This window comes from Canis lupus, chromosome 16, assembly GCF_003254725.2.
Source record: "Canis lupus dingo isolate Sandy chromosome 16, ASM325472v2, whole genome shotgun sequence".
Lineage (NCBI taxonomy): Eukaryota > Metazoa > Chordata > Mammalia > Carnivora > Canidae > Canis > Canis lupus.
This window is the reverse complement of record NC_064258.1, coordinates 39,362,476-39,379,394: the sequence shown is the minus strand read 5'-3', so window position 1 is coordinate 39,379,394 and position 16,919 is coordinate 39,362,476. Positions and strand designations below refer to the sequence as shown.

The 16,919-nt window shown below is 38.9% G+C and overlaps 1 long non-coding RNA gene across 1 annotated transcript in view; it reads left to right on the top strand.

Annotated features, from left to right (window-relative positions):
• LOC112676990 (uncharacterized) overlaps positions 1–11,504 on the top strand; it is a 106,919-nt gene extending 95,415 nt beyond the window's left edge. Inside the window, exons 3-4 of the long non-coding RNA XR_007402735.1 lie at positions 5,543–5,612; positions 10,878–11,504. This is a non-coding gene — a long non-coding RNA (uncharacterized LOC112676990). The remainder of the gene's footprint in view (positions 1–5,542; positions 5,613–10,877) is intronic.
• Positions 11,505–16,919: the final 5,415 nt, after the last annotated feature.

Below are 16,919 nucleotides of genomic sequence, written 5' to 3'. Positions count from 1 at the left end.
AATAGAGGCCAGAGGAAGTAACAAGGCAAAGAGGAATAGGTAGCACTTGGAGCAAGTCGTCCTGTATGATTGCAAGATAACATGGGTGTAGGCAGGTGAAGAATTGAAGAGGTGAAGATCAAGCCCAGGTTTTGAAGGGCTGACATGATCTGCTTGGTGCATTTAGATGTCTCCCTTAATGATGTCATATAGAATTAATTTAGGAATATAGCCTGAAGAAGTGAAGACAGTGAAGTCCTTTGAAACAGAATAGAGAAAAAAATGAGGCTGGTGTAAGGTGAGACTGAAGTCGAGTGTACATAGTGATGAAAATGAGCAAAAAAGAGTCAACAGGGCACAGTTATAAAATACATGTGCAGGAAAAGAGCAGGAAAAAGTGAAAATGATTTGGTGTTTGGGTAAAGTATGAGAAAATGATGGTGTTAGCCATGGAGATATGGAATGATTGAGGCCTAAGATGGTAAGTGATGAATCCTCCTTCAGCTATTTGTTGTTTGGAGCTTCTAAGACGTAGAGATAGCTATGTTCAGTGAGCATTTGAATACAGGAGTCTGGAGCATAGAAGTGTAGAGTGGGTGATGCCATAGGCACACATGAAATTACACAGGAATAAAACATAGAATGAAAAGAATGTCCAGAGTGGGGAATTTTGGAGAACACCTCAATTTGGAAAGTAGATAGAGAGAAAACAGGATAGAAACTGAAAGGGAGGTCCTATAATGTGGAAAATTTGAGTCTTAGTTGAAAGCCTGAGTTATCATTTGAGGAGCAGAATAAAATATTGGAGTAACAGAAAATAAAATAATTTCAAGGAATCAAATATTTTTTTTCTAATCTAGAGAGAAGTACAAGCCTTGAGTCAAGGCAACCCTCCACTCTAAGTCTTAGGCATGAAATGAAATCAATAAGATGAAGCAGTGAAAATTCTTCTTAGAAAGACATTACAGGAAGTTAAATTTAAATAATACTAATGACTCAATTTCAAGTAGAAATGTCCCATGACCTCACTTAAGTCTTGTTCTGGATGTCTTTCAAATTATGATGGTAATAACCAGTCATGCATACTGGTTCACTGGGCTTCTGTGAAGCACTATGTGTGTAAAAATAATTTAAATCTTTGGAAAAGCAATATTCAAAGTCACTTCAGAATAATGAAGACAGTACAGCTATGGCAAAAGTTGAAGTGCATTAAAGGGATCTGCACTTTAAAAGAGATTCTCAGAGATCATTGACGGTCATGAAGGAATAAATTGGGCTACTTTTTCATGGTAATAAACTTAAATGATAGCCAAATGATTTGTCAGAAGAGTTTCTGAATTATTTTGTCAAACTTAATATTGTAGCTTTCTAATATAACTTTTTCTACATGTAAGAATTATACAGGCTACCTTTTTTAAAAGCTATGCAAAAATTATCCCTACAGAAGAAGGACAATATAAGCAATCAAATAACCAATTGAATTTCTGAATGGTGACAAGTATTGCTTTTTAAAGTGCCTATGTTTGTGGGCACACTACAGTTTTGACTGTTTACATATTATAGTAATTTTCATTTCACTGGACTTTGTTTTTCTCTTAGGAAGTTCCAAAGAAAAAAGAATTTCATTAAGTTAGTGGGAAATCATACACAGCACAATGGAATTACATTTATATTGGGCCAGAAAAAAGTTTACTTTTGTTTTATTCTCTAAAGAAAGGATTTTCTAGACAAACCCAAGAGGTAGAAGAGACACAGGAAAGAAATTAAATGCCTTCAAATCATCCCTAAGTACACTGAAAGTGCCATTCTAAACAATTGATATTCTTCCTAGCATGCTCCTTGAGGACTCTTACCACGCAGTACTTTGTTAACCTAGGTCTGTTTATTGAGTATTCTTGAAAAAAGTTAGAACTGCATGTCTTTGCATACATTTCCTAGTTCTTTATCTTTACTGGCTCAAATGGGCTAAATCAATCATATGGAGTGATATTTTACTATATACAACTACAAAAATAATTTTGAATATCCCCCAGTAGATTAATGGTACCAAGTTGCAGTATTCCTTTATAAAATAAGTAACACATTTTCTTTTTTTCTTTTTTTAAAGATTTTATTTATTTGAGAGAAGAGAGAGAGAGTGCATGAGAGCAAGGTAAGGGGCAGAGGGAAAAGCAGATGCCCTGCTGAGCAGGGAGCCTGATGCCAGGCTGGATCCCAGGACCCAAGATCATGACCTGAGCTAAAATCAGACACTTAAAAGACTAAGCCCCCCACCCCAGGCACCCCAAATTAAGTAATATATTTTAAAATTTCTCTGTCATTGGAGATACTCCAGACTATCTCCTATTGGTCTGATCCCTTCACAGATTATGAACTCTAGACAAAATATGGAAAATGATTATCTAATGCATTGGAGAACCACAAGAAAACAGGCAGATATTGGACAAGAATTGACTTTTGGAGGAAGGGAATAGCATTGAGTGAAGTTTCCATTTTTAATGGCTTTTAGCCTGAGTACCTTGTGAGGTGGCTAACATTTAGGTAAAATATCTCACCTTTGCTGACTTGAAGAACTAGAGGGCAGACATTGGGTCCATCACAGCCACTAGAAAAGAATAGGTGGTATCACAGAAAAGAAAGAACCATAAAGGTTGGGGGGACCCCATGACCTATATATAAACTCTACCCATGTGTCTGGCTGGTCCCTGAGCCTCCCATGCATGGTGGAGAATCTAAGTAATCCAGTTAAGGTTGAAAACTAAACTGATATTTGAACTCCTACCATCACTGTGGAGACAGATTTTTCAGTTTGAGTTTAGCTACAGTAAGTTCCTACTAAAACAACAGCAACAACAATACAGTGGTCTTAAGAAGAATATAAGAGCCCAGAATCTTAACATCATATGGGTCCCAAAGTCAAGGATACAAGGCAGCTCTTTGTCTGAGAGGAACATTGCCTCATCCCTCAAGTTTGCTGGCTGCAAACCTAGTCCTCAGAATAGCCCATGGAAGAAGCAGTGAGGGCCTTAAATTCTTGCCATACTTTGTAAGAACTCTTGTTTGGGGACTCAGGACACAAGACTCGAAGAGCCACAGCACATTGCTTCCCCCAACACCCATTTTTCTATTCCCTTATGTTCAACTTGTCTGAAGGTAAAGAAGATAAAGAATGGGAAGACTTGGGACACCTGGGTGGCTCAGCAGTTGAGTGTCTGCCTTTGGCTCAGGCTATGATTCTGGAGTTCTGGGATTGAGTCCCGCATCAGGCTCCCTTCATGGAACCCGTTTCTCCCTCTGCCTATGTTTCTGCCTCTCTCTCTCATGAATAAATAAATAAAAATCTTAAAAAAAAAAAAAAAAAAGAATGGGAAGACTTAAGAGAGAACTGGGATCATTAAGAGACCTTGGGCCAAATGAGAGGGAGAGAAATCCTATTAACTATTCATAATATACTAACTGGCTTACCAGGTGATATGTTCCTAATCACCTACTTTTGCTAGAGATTTACATGTTCAAATAATCAATACAAACAAATACATGAATGAATTAAAGCATCATTAATTTAGGGGGTGCCTGGGTGGTTCAGTTGGTTGAGCGTCCACGGCTCAGGTTCTGATCTCAGGATTGTAAGATCGATCAAGCCCCATGTCTGGCTCTGTGCTCAGCTTGGAGCTGCTTAGGATTCTCTTTCTCTCTCTTAATGCTTCTCTCTTCATTCTCTCTCTCTCTCTCTCAAATAAATCTTTTTAAAAAAAATGAAAGCATCATTAATGTAGGAAAACTACATTTTAAATATTTGAGGCCTAATTATCTATTTTTCAGTTGGGATGATTTCTTGCATCTGTAACTTGAGGATATTGATGATTATTTCCTAAGTTGAAGTTTCTTCCAAGTTCTAATGCATTTTACAACAAAGCCCTCCATGTGGACTATGTTAGAGAAACTATTTTTTATGGAAGATGTGAGAGGAACTATTCCTTAATAATTGGTGTAAATAAGCTGGTCATTGTTTTACTTTGAAAATGTATTCACTAAAAAATCCATTCATTTTAATAGATGTGGCAACTCTTTTAGGAAGTGTCAGTGTGGGCAGCTTGGGTTCATCTGCTCTATGGGAGATGAGATGCAGTGGATGGACTTTGACAAGCACTTATGCAAGCTATGGGAGAAACTGACAGCTGCTATTTTTGTCAGCTCAGACTGAATATACTCACTTAAGGGTATACAAATATTTTTATTTTGCAATTTTTAATCAGTAATTATATATTAAATAATTGTAATTACAGATTTTTGTGTGCAAAAACACTTTATTATTGTGCTTTAAATAGGAAATATAAAATAAGTTCAGGCATTTTGATTTGGCTGGTACTTTCAGAATTAGCAAAAAAACTAATATTTTAGAAATTAGCTATAGAAAACATTCCAAATATTGGGGCACCTGGGTGGCTTAGTCAATTAAGCCCCTGCCTTTGGCTCATGTCATGATCCCGGGGTCCTGTGATCAAGCTCCATGTTGGGCACTCTGCTCAGCGGGAAGTCTGCTTCTTCTTCTCTCTCTCCCTCTGTGGTCTCTCTCTCTCTCAAATAAATAAATAAATAAATAATCTTTAAAAAGAAAACAAAAATAAATAAATTAAAAAATAAAAAGAAAACATTTCAAATATGACTCAATGAGACATTTTAAATAAGCCATTAGTTTATATAAAAAAAGTTAACCTAATAAATTTCTTCCAAAGACATCTGTTTTAAATTACCTATAATTTCCCTTTTCTGCTTTCAATTTTCTTTTGTTTTTTTAAGATTTTATTTATTTATTCATACAAGACACAGAAAGAGAGGCTGAGACATAGGCAGAGCCCAATGTGGGACTCAATCCCAGGACCCTGGGACATCTAGAACCAAAGGCAGATGCTTGATCACTGAGCTATCCAGGTGCCCCAAATACAATTTTCTATCTGTTATCTCTGTATAGGGAGTATAGGTACCTTACATGTGGATCCACAAAGAATAGCTTGACTATTTTTGAGTTGCAGTAGTGGAAACAAAATGTAACACATTTTGTAATCTGAATGGTGACCAAGATTTCTTTAAGAGAAGACATAGGATCCTGGAAACCTAATCCAACATTAGAAATGTTGACAAGGAGTCCTATGATCACTGCTGTGCCACAGGCTCAGAAGTAGGCTGATGGAACTATCTAGGAGGAAGATCTCCAGGGAAAAACTAAATGGAATTTAGTAGATTGATAAATTTGACCGGTTCATATTTAAAGGTATTTGATAAATCTCCTAAAATGTTAGTAAAATTAGCATTAGGTACAGGAATAATTAAAAAAATAAAATTTGTGATAGAATGTGGTAGAAACATGTGGTAGAAACACATGTATTTACTTCTTGTCCCCCCTCCAAAGGGAGGTATATTACATGTAGCTTGCTTTGACCAATAGAATATGGGGACACACATTACATCAAAGCAGAAACCTTAAATGAAATAACATAGTTCAGTTTCCCACTTTTTTTTAACCTCAGAAATGACATGTCTCAGATTGGGTCTTTCCTTTCAGCCTAAACCACAGTATGAAAAAGCTATGCAGAACATACCTGAAGCCAGCTGACTGACTGCCTACCTGCCATGTAAGTGAGAAATAAACGATGCCATAGCCAGTGAGGTTAGGAGGTAGCTTATCACTCGACATGTGGTGGGCTGAACTGTGCCATTGTCCAATTCACGTGTTGAATTTCTACCTTCAGTACCTCAAAATATGATCAGATTTGGAGATTAGGTCTTTAAAAAGGTGTTGATGTTAAAATGAGGCAATTAGGACTGAACCCGGATCCACTATGACTGGTGTCATATAAGAAGAGGAAGAGGCACAGGGACACGTGCACAGAGAAAAGGCCATGTGAGGACACAGCCAGAAGGTGGCCATCTGCAAGCCGAGGAGTGGCCTCAGGAGAGAGCAACTCTGCTGGCACCTTGATGCTGGAATTCCAGCCTCTAACTGTGAGGAAACAGATTCTGTTTAAGCCTCCCAGTCTGTGGCATTTTGTTGTGGCAGCCTGAGCAAACTAATGCCCAGTATAACCAAGCAAAACCCAAAAATGTTGAAATATAATCCCAATGCACTGCGTGGCTAGCATCAAAAACATTTACATGGTCATAGTAATGAAACAGTGACAGAAAAAAAATATATATATATTGCAAATACTTGAGAAAAATGGTGGAAAGGAAATTAGAGCTTAATTATCATCATTGTAAAAGGATGTTGAGAGCAATTTTAGAGATGATGCTTCTTACAACTGATAAATTAAAAAATAAACATTTAATCATATGTATATGTTGTATATACGTGTGTGTCTGCTAACTTGCTGGCAGCTTGATTCTTCTGCCCGGTTGTTAGAGAGTTACTCAAAATCACAACTGATATAAAATTATAATAAGAGGGGTGCCTGGGTGGCTCAGTGAGTTAAGTGTCTGCCTTTGGTTCAGGTCACAATCACAGGGTTTCTGGATCAAGCCCCACGTCGGGCTCCCTGCTTGGGGAGGAGTCTCCTCCCTCTGCCTTTCCCCCTGGATTGTGCTCCCTCCCTCTCTCTATTGCTGCCAAATAAATAAATAAATAAAATCTTTAAAAGAAATTGTAATTAGAAATAAGTTTGGTGCAGAGGCACCTGGTGACTAAGTAGGTTAAGCGTCTGACTCGATGTTGGCTTAGGTCATGATCTTGGGTCATGAGATGGAGCCTCATGCCAGGCTCCATGCTCAGTGGGAAGTCTGCTTGAGATTCTCTTCCTTTCCCTATTCCCCTTCCTCTCCCTCTCTCTCTCTCTCTCTCCTTCTTTAATAAGTAAATAAGCCTTTAAAAAAAGAGTTCGGTGCATTCATTTAATCATATTTGTGTGTGTGCGTGTCTCCTGCTAACTCACCTACAACTTAATTCTTCTGTCCGACTTTTAGCTAATTCTGCAGAAATATAACTAGAGTGATTTAGTATATGTTTATGTGCCAGGCACTATGCTTGATGCTTTACATGCATATCTAGCCTCCCACAGTCCTTCAAGCTAGATTCTAATATCTTTATTTTGTCCAGAATGAAATATTAAATGACTTGCCTAAAATGGAGCCTTGATAAAAAAATAAAAACTATTTCCAAACTAATGTTTTTTGTTCACTAGAACATACTAAGTATCAGAGAAAAATAATGATTTATGATAAATTATAAAGCAAATTATTAACTTACAAAAGTAAAAACTATAACTACTATTTTTATATATATATACAAGAAAACTGAAGCATGCATAATGCTTAGGTCACTTAGGAAGTAAGAGAGTAAGACAAAGCTGAGTAAAGTCAAATCCTGCGTTCTTTCTATTACATCATGTTGTCAACTTCAATAGCAAATAAGATTCAACAGATAGAATTAAGTTCTAGAGCTTCTTGCAGGTCTTGGTCTTGTCATAAAAGAGAATAAATCTTCAATGATATTCTTTGGAAGTGAAGAGGCATGATAGTTTTTATAAGCAAGATTCATCTGGCAAACTTAAAGTAGATAGAAAGCTGCTAAATCACCCAAGTAGAGAATTATAAACCTCTTAACCAAGGTGATAATTATTTAGCCGTGACTTTTTGTATACCTAGTATGTGTAAATACTATGTTAAAAATTCCTGGGCTGGAGGAGCATCTTGGTGGCTCAGTTAGCTGAGTGTCAGACTTGATTTGGCTCAGGTTGAGATCTCAGGGTCATGAGGCTGAGCCCTGTGTCTTCCTCTGTCTCTTCCCACTGTGCTCTCTCTCTTTCTTTCTCTCAAATAAATAAGTAAATCTTTTTTTTTTTTTTAATAATGGGCTGGAAAGGACTGGAAAACACAGGCATCATTTGCATCACTGTCTTCCCAGCAGGTACACCAGAGCCTTTGATATCTTTCCCAGTGGGTGGGTATGTTGAGTGGTAGATATGATGTGGACAAGTGACCCACAAGGAATTCCTCATTGAATTTTATTTGGATGTCCAGATGTTTATATGCATTTACTTGTGTATCAAGCATTACCAGACTTTTCCAGTGAGTAATTTATAAAGTTTTCAATTTATTTAATATCCAGGTCTTTTCATTTCTTGATGGCCTCACCTCCATGATCCACTGCCATGATCAAATACTACAACTTATCATCACCAGGAACTGTACTATATCTGTATCAGTTAGAACCCACTAGCTTAAGCAGAAAAGGAATTTATCAAAGGATATTCAGTGGCACAAAAAATCTTTGCAAAGGTGCAAGAACCAAGACTAGAGGCTACACAGTCTGGAACAAGGCCCAAATTATCCTCTAAGCACCTGCTCCAATGGAAACATAGCTGCTGCCCAGCCAGCAGGCTCTGCTGATGTGAACATAGGATGCTATCTCTGCTACCATTGCCTCTGGGAGATGGATGAATGTGTTTCCACATTTTCTGAATGGATATTTTTGGGCTACATGCTTCTTCTAGTCACCAGCTTCTAAATCAAACTCTTCCAGCAAGAATGATGGGCGGATTCTAGATCACAATATTCCAAGGAGGATGGGAAAGTCAATTTTAATTCCTAACTTGGGGAAGCGTGGATTCCTGACATGAGGAGCCTCAGATAAAGGAGAATGGTCAATGTTTTTGAGCCGAGAGAGAGAGTTACAGAGTTACAGAGAGAGAGAGCAAGAGAGAGGAGAGGGAGAGGTGGGATCAGTATTCCTAAAATCTCTCAAGTATCCATTCCAGCATTTCAGGCATTTCACGGTCCCACAGCTAGCTTTCATTCTTCCTTCTTTTTAATTAATTTTTTTAAAAAAATTTATTTGAGAGGGAGAAGGAGTAGGAGGAGGATGAAGATTAGAGGGAGAGGGACAAGCAGACTTAGCACTGAGCAAAGAGCCTGATGCAGGGCTTCATCCCATGACCCTGAGATCATGACCTGAGCTGAAAACGACAGTCAGACACTTAAGCGAGTGAGCCACCGGGTGCCTCTAATTCCTCCATTTTTTAAACTCTAGTATCCACTTTCTAGAATTCTACAAGCACATAGATACCCACCAATCCATCGACTCTACTACTTATTCTCTCTCCTTTAAACGCTCTTGCTCTCTCATGATCTAGTTTGTTTGTTCACTCTTTTGTTTGTTTAATGATTCCACTCCTGTACTTAGCTCTCTTAGTTATGACTCATACAGGCCATGAGCCATGGGGTAAGAGCTACTACATTGCTACATGGCAGTTTTTAGATGTGTGGCCCAACCCTTTGCCATTTGACGACTGTGGCAAATGACTCCTCACTACAACTACTTCCTTGCAAACATGCTTCACTCTAGTGTTGGTGTTGCCCTCTGTTCTTCTCATGAGACAAAAATCCAATCACAGGTAAAGTCATCAATTGTACCCATAACTGCTGCTAAGCACCTGTTATAGTACTCAAAAAAAAAAAAAATCACACAATCCTACTGGCTAATTTCCCTTTGAATTAATCACTAAAATGTCAAATAGGTATTTAACACTGCCCCGCATTCTATGCCATCCTTTATTAAGTTTGCATTTACAGATGGCCCCATAGTCTTCTGCCTTAGGTTTTTTTCTTGCCTTAGGAGTCCTGGCTCAGTCTATTTCCTGCTACTCCTCCTCATTTCAACCTCTGAAGCTCCTAATACACAAATTTTAATCTCCCCAAGTCCTCTTCCATTTGTAAATAATACCTCAATCCTCTGTTGCTCAAGTGAGAATTTGGAATTATCCTTTATGTTCTCTCTTTCTCTGCCCTCACATCCCATCTGCCATGAACATATTCACTTTACTTCATTTCCACTGCTTTCACTCCAGTGCAAGCCACTGCTGTTGCTCATCTGGTCTTCTACAGGACCACCCATGGTCCTCCTGCTTCTAACCATACCCTTTTTTGCAATCCATTCTCTAAACACAGCAACCAGAGTGTACTTCCTACAGGGTAAAATTGTCATGTCATTTCCAATGAACATGACATCATGATCCTAACTCTCCAATATGGTCTTAAAGCCCAGCATGACCTGTGGACCCACTCCTTCATTCACTATAATATTCCTTATCTTCTAAAAGAATTATCACTATTTAAAACTACCTTGTTAATTGATTAGCATTCATGTTTATTCTTGCTATCTTGCCACTAGAATGTGATAGAAGCATCTACCCTGACCATCCTTACGAAATTAATTACCTCGTGCTATTTTTATTTCCTTGTGTCACTTTTCTTCATGTCACTTTTCTTCACAGTCCTGATGAGTCTTGAACAGTTACATTTATGTACTTACTAATATTTTCAAATTTGTATCACTGCAAAGAATGTAAGAACAAGTGTCTTATGGCCAGAGTGTCTCCACCACCTGGAACTGTGCCTGGAACAGAGTAGGCTCTGACATCCTTGAATGGAAATAAATAAGGAATAAATTAACTACATGATAAGGAAGATAAGGGATATAAATTCATAATTTTCAGCCTGGATGGGACATTTGTAATCATTTAGTTGAACATGATTAGCTCTGAGTGAGAAATCTGAGGCCCAGGGAGCACAGCTAATTATTGGAAGAATTGGGACTAATTACTTAGCTGTCATCTAATTTACATTTCACCATGCCACATTGTGTCCTTTGTAAGTGAATGAATTTCTTTTTTTGGCCTTCATTTTTCTGCATGCCTAGGTCCATTATCCCTTCGATGTTTCTGGTCCATTGTAGGTGCTTCATAAACATGTTTAATTAATATAGGAATAAATAATACCTTAATAATGTACACTGATGAATTATAGGACCTGGTAACATTTGACTTGCTTCAGTTCTACTTGCCGTGGGAGAGTCTTTGATTTTTCTCTGATATGTAATGTTATTGATAATCTTTCTTCTCTTTTAGTCATAGAACAGGGAAGAACGTCTGCGTGCTTCAAGGACACATATTTTAAAGTCAGAGTGCCTCATAGGAGGACCAAGTGGGGAGTCTCTGAATAGGAAATTGCCAGGCTCTTTCTCAGACAGCACTTTTATGCAGATCCTTTCTGCATGTACTTACTCAAGAGAGGATGCGATAATTCTTCGAGGAGGACTGCTGGCTGCACATGGGGTGAAGCCACCCTTTGAACATCTGCACTTCCCATATGCTCTTCCCCTGAAAGTGCTGCGCTCCGGGCTAGTGCCAATCAGCCCACACGGTGCTAATCAGGGCACAGTGGTGGCGAAGCATGTGCACCCAATTAAGGGCCCTGCAGCCTGCTCTCCCGTCATGGCCCTTGGCAGTGTGACCTCACGCACTCGGAGCCTTGCACACACAATCTGGCAGAGGTGAGGGCTCGGCTGTATGCCGCTGTTCTTACCTCCATCCCCTTCACCTTCAGCCTGCCCCTCAGAAGCCTCACCTGTCAGAATGCTGAGCGGGAGCTTCGAAAAGGTGAACTGGGACCATGATGACTAACAGGTGCCGCATTGCTGACATGAGCACAATTTCGGGACTTTTAAAAAAATAAATTTTACTCAGTCCAAGTTACTGGGAAGGTGGATTTAATGAAGTGGAGCGGCATGAATATTGACATTTTAGCTCACATTAAACCTGCATGTACCCTGAGTTTGGCAAAATCTCCTTTAGCCAGCTTTGAATATGACAGAGAACTTTATTTCGGAGTGGAGTGGGGGAAGGTTTAAATCAAGATACAGTACAAAGAAGGAAATGGAGGCATATCATATCTAGATTTAGACGCTATTATTTTTAATGCTCGTTTTTTTTTTTATGCACATTAAGGGAAAGAAGGCTTAGAAAACCAGCATCCATTCACTCACTTGTACATCTGTTTACTTATTAAATAATGACTTCATCGTTCAATGGATCTGGCATTGTGTCTGGATGGCAAAGTAGAGTTCCTGTTTTCAAGTCACAGAAAATATAATCGGAGGCACAAGGAAAAACATATTTTTCTTCCTAATTAACATTCACAATAGAATAGGAAAATAATAACACATTCTACTCAGATCTGTTCATATTATCCTTTGTAAGCTATGTGCCCACAGCTGAAAGCTCTGAAGGATACTTATATCCAAGGTTCTGGAAGTAAAGATTCCTTAAGATTAGCATTATAAACAGCAATACTTGATCTGAGGGAGGGGGTACAAGGGCAGAGGTGGGGGCTGTTTTACACACACACACACACACACACACACACACAAGCATTCTGGACCAAGGCCTTCAGAAAGGAATTGAATTATCCAGGGTAAAAGACCTGCTTATGTACATTTTCTAAACAGGTTTAAAAATGAACGGTAGGAGGGCATCATACCACTAAATAGTTGTATCCAGTTTTACCCTTGGTATATTTCACTGAAGTTTAATATTATGTTTAGTTATTAAAAAAGTCAAGGAGAACAGGGATTTAAATGAAAAGGACAGGTCAAGGGAGACAGGCCTTTCAGGCAGATGGAGCAATGAAGGCTTAAAGGAATATTTCCAAGGTGTCGGGCTGGGTTTGTGGCTGGAAATGCAGCTCAAGGACAGTGATCTGTTCTGCTCCATAGCTTTATTGAGCACCGCAAGGATGTGCTTGAGGTTGGCCTGCTGAGCAAGCACCACTTCTCAAGGTCTTCCTCATGACCCTCTTTGGTTGGCAGTGGCAGCCAGCAGCCCTGCACAAGTGACAGATCTACATGGTTCAAGGGGCCTTGGGTAAAGGTCCTCCCACACCCTGACCCTGTCAATCTCCTAAGGGCCATGCCATTGCCTGGACATGGTGCACACTTCCATGTAAACCAATAATGCTGCCACTCATTGTGCCAAGTTCCCAGAACTAGTTTCATGTTTCTTCTGAAATTTCTGTATAGTCATTCCTTGTGTCTATATTGTTGTAACTGAAATTTTCCACTCATGTATCTAGAGGCATGTTTTGGACAAGGCCTACCACAAATATGAAAGGGTAGCCAAATTAATAAAAACAATAATATGAATAACTATCATTTCTTGAAAATTTATGAGTCAGGCTTTATATTTTCTATAATGTTCATATAAAGTGTGTATTACTACAATATCTGTTTTTTTTTGGAGTGGTGAATAGAGCAGGGAGAGGTCAGGAATTGGTCCAAGGTTGCACAACAAGTCATTGATAGTGCCTAACTAGTGCATAAGTGTGGGTTTTAAGAATGAGAACCATATTATGAAGAGTCTTGAATGCTCTACCATAAGGAATGGACTCAATCCTCCAGATAATAGGGAGCCAGTCAAGGATTATAAACTGAGAAGTGGTACGATCATATAGAAACTCAGTTTGAAGCCTTAGCAAAATTGAGTCTTACAGAATTAAAATAAGTTTGCAAATGTTACCCACCTAGAAAAAAGCAGAGCTAATACATCCAAGTATGAACATAGATCCCTCAGCTTAAACTATTTTATCCTTACATTCTCTTTCCAGCCAAGACATGGGGCAAGGGAAGCGCATAGGCAAATCAATCTTTCCACAGAGGGAAAGGTAGTGTCTTTTTTTGCATCATTCCGGGATTTAGTAATTTCTGGGTACTTTACTTGTAGATGTGGAGTAGACAACAGAAGGGACACTGCCATATAAGCTATCAATAGCTTCTGAACTGCATGCTGTCTGAGAGGTGGAGGCCAGTGCATATTTAAATGAAAACTGAGGGGGTCCTGGGTGGCTCTGTCAGTAAAGTGTCAGACTCTTGGTTTTGGCTAGGTCATGATCTCTGGATCATGGGATTGAGCCCCGCATTGGGCCTCATGCTGAGCAGAGAGTTGGCTTGTGATTCTCTCTCTCTCACTCTTCTTCTGCTCCTCCCCCTGCTCATGCTCTCTCTTTTTCTCTGTCTCCCTCCAAATTAAATAAATAAATATTTAAAAGAGAGAGAGAGGTGTGGAGGGGAAATAACTGGAAATTAAGGACCAAGGGAGTAAGAGTGGGGCTGAGCTGAACTGACCCATATGAATTAACATCAGAGAGCTAGGAGAAATAAAAAGTTGTATGACTATTTTAAAAAATATTTTGATTAATGTTGAGATGATTTTTAAAATAAATGATTACCATTATTTGGTATTTGCATATACTTTCACTAAGAATAAGAGTTAGATATTAACTTATAGCTACTTATAAATATCTGGAGAATTGGAAGGGAATCTCATTATGCTTAGTTTTTGTCAAGGTACTAGATTCTGAAGCATTGCTAAGTCATAGCCTCCTCACATCACATCTACTTTGCAAAGGTCAAATACGTCATGTTAATTTCAATCCTTAGATGCAAAATTTGTTTCTTGCTTTCAATTTTGTCAGGGAAGATAAGGCAGTCACATTTTAAGAATGGGAACTTTTGGGTCTGGGTGTCAGAAATCTGACATTCATGGAGCAGCATGACATGCTGGTTTATGTCAAACTCATAATAAGCATATGTACAAATGGTAAGAAATGCTTTCTTTAGAATCTCTGCTCAGAAATATCCAAACCAAATGAAGATGATCCAGGTAAACATCAATGAGAACAGAAACCTACGTCACAGTCAAACATCTCTTAAGAGATGAGTTCTCTGATATCTTCATTGATAAAAAGAAAGACTGAAAAAGGTAAAACCAAACTTACCACTTCAACTTTCTATTCCATGGTTAAATTTCATTAAACTCAAAATGACATTAAACCATTTTTCCCCTTAGATACTCTTCTTGGCTTGCTCTTAGTTATCTGTGACTCTAATGATGGAGATGGGCAGTAAGCCGTCAATTGGATGCTCAGTACCAAGGGTGCAGATGATCACATGATAATATAGACCACACAGATACACGATGGAAGCAAGTACTCATGTGAAATCAGCTGCAGAGGATGAGAGGAAAACCAGCCAGGTGGAAAGGGATATGAGAAGAAAAGGGAGATTCTCTATAAGGCAAAAGATAAGTAACTAAGTGTCAGGAAAAGAAAACAACTTAGGAAATTCACAATTGTTAGAGAGGGAATAAGAAAAATGAAATTCTTATCACACTTATGGAGTTTGTGACTCCAGTTCCAAGAAGGGCTGGCATGAGCATGACAGGGTGTTTAGACTTAGATGAGCTGGGATAGGAGACCTGCTGTCAAAACAAGGCTTAAATAGGGAAGAGAGAACATTTGTAATTTTATGAATTAGACACAATCGCAAGCACCAGGTTGGAGTTCCATTACTGAACCGGAGCTAGAATATAGGTTTAGTTACTGCTAAGTTAGATTGGATTTTGAAGTAGTGTTCCTTAGCTTTTCTCTGCTGGAGTTGTAGGGACTGAGCCTATAGTAGGGCCAAGGAAACTTAGCTGTGTGGGTTAGAGTGATGTGGAGAAGTGTATCAGGTAGGTAATTTCTTAACACCGAGAATAAATATGTTGGAGGTAATGTCCACCCACGGTTCAGAGGATATCATCCCTTAACATGCTTTGTAATCAGAAATCTTGAAAAACACTGGGTTAAGCAAAATTAAAATTGGATTGTTTTTCACCACATGACTTCTCAAAGACTGTGTAATAATGTAATTTGTAGTTATGTATCATTTCCAAAATCTATTTGATCAGAAAATCTTTTTTTCTTCTCAAAGAAACTTGGCCCCAAATCTCTGTCATATCTCCCACAAGACTCAGGGAGCAGCTCCACACACCTCCACATGGGGTAGAAAGGAATGTCTCAGGGAACAAAAAACTGGAATCAGATACTCTCAAGGAAACCCTCAGGACTGACCCCGAACACAATGCATCCCACCAGTGACCATTGAACTACTAGATGCACGGAGCTCTCCTGTAATCTTCCACAGTCAGGACATCCAGATCTCTGTTGTCTGTGTACCCTCTCTGTGTCTGTGACTCAGTCCACCCACCATCCCTCTGACTTGCTTCCCACTGCCATGTGGGATTTCTATCCTGCTTTTAGCAAATGCCCCTATCACCTGTTTTTATAGTCTTAAATTCACTGAAGCTTGGATGTATACTTAGGAAATCATTCTCCATGGAGCCCTGATATATGGATGATTTTTCATTAACTCCTCTCTTTCCTAAGTAAAGGAAAATGAGCAGATATCCCTGCTCTGAATGTTAAAACCTGTTGCTCTTGATCTTTCTCCCTTCTTCATGATGAAATCTTAATGAACTTGTAGGGATAAATGACCCAGCTTAAACTGTCCCTCCTTCAATTTGAACCTCTAAATTATGGCTCAGATTCTATCTCTCAGCATCCACATTTTTACATTAACATTAATGACTTCTATATTCAAAAAGGTCCTGGCTTCTGCTTCTTGACCGCCTCATCTCTAATGAGCCCTTCCTGTTTTCCACTGTGGCACCCCAAGCTCACAGTAGGCTACCTTCTTCCAGCTTTCTAATACTTCCTATCCTTCCAGTTCACAGGCTTGACTATATGCTCAGATGCAATTCTTCAGTTCCAAGCTACAGCGGTTAAGACTGGTTTCAAACCTGGATGCACTTCATAGTCACCAAGGGAGCATTTAAGAAAAATATTAACACCAGAAAAGATAAAATAAAACCACAATGAGGGGCTCCTGGGTGGCTGTTGGTTAGGCATCTGACTCTTGATTTCAGCTCAGGTCATGATCTCAGGGTTGTGAGATCAATCACCGCGTCAGGTTCCATGCTCATTAAGGAGTCTGATTGGGGTTCTCTCTCCCTCTCTCTCTGCTCATCCCAATCATACTCTTCCTCCCTCTTGCTCTCAACAAAATTTTTAAAAAATAATTAAAACCAAAATGAGCTATTCCTTACACTCATCATGAGTATGTACTAGAGTATGTACTAGAAAGGAATAAATGTATATGTCCACCAAAAATGCATATAAGAATGCCCATAGTGTCATTCATAATAGGCCTCAAATTGAAATAACCTACATGCCTATAATTAAAAGATTGCTAATTCAAAATTGTAGTATTCAAGGGTGCCTGGATGGCTCAATTA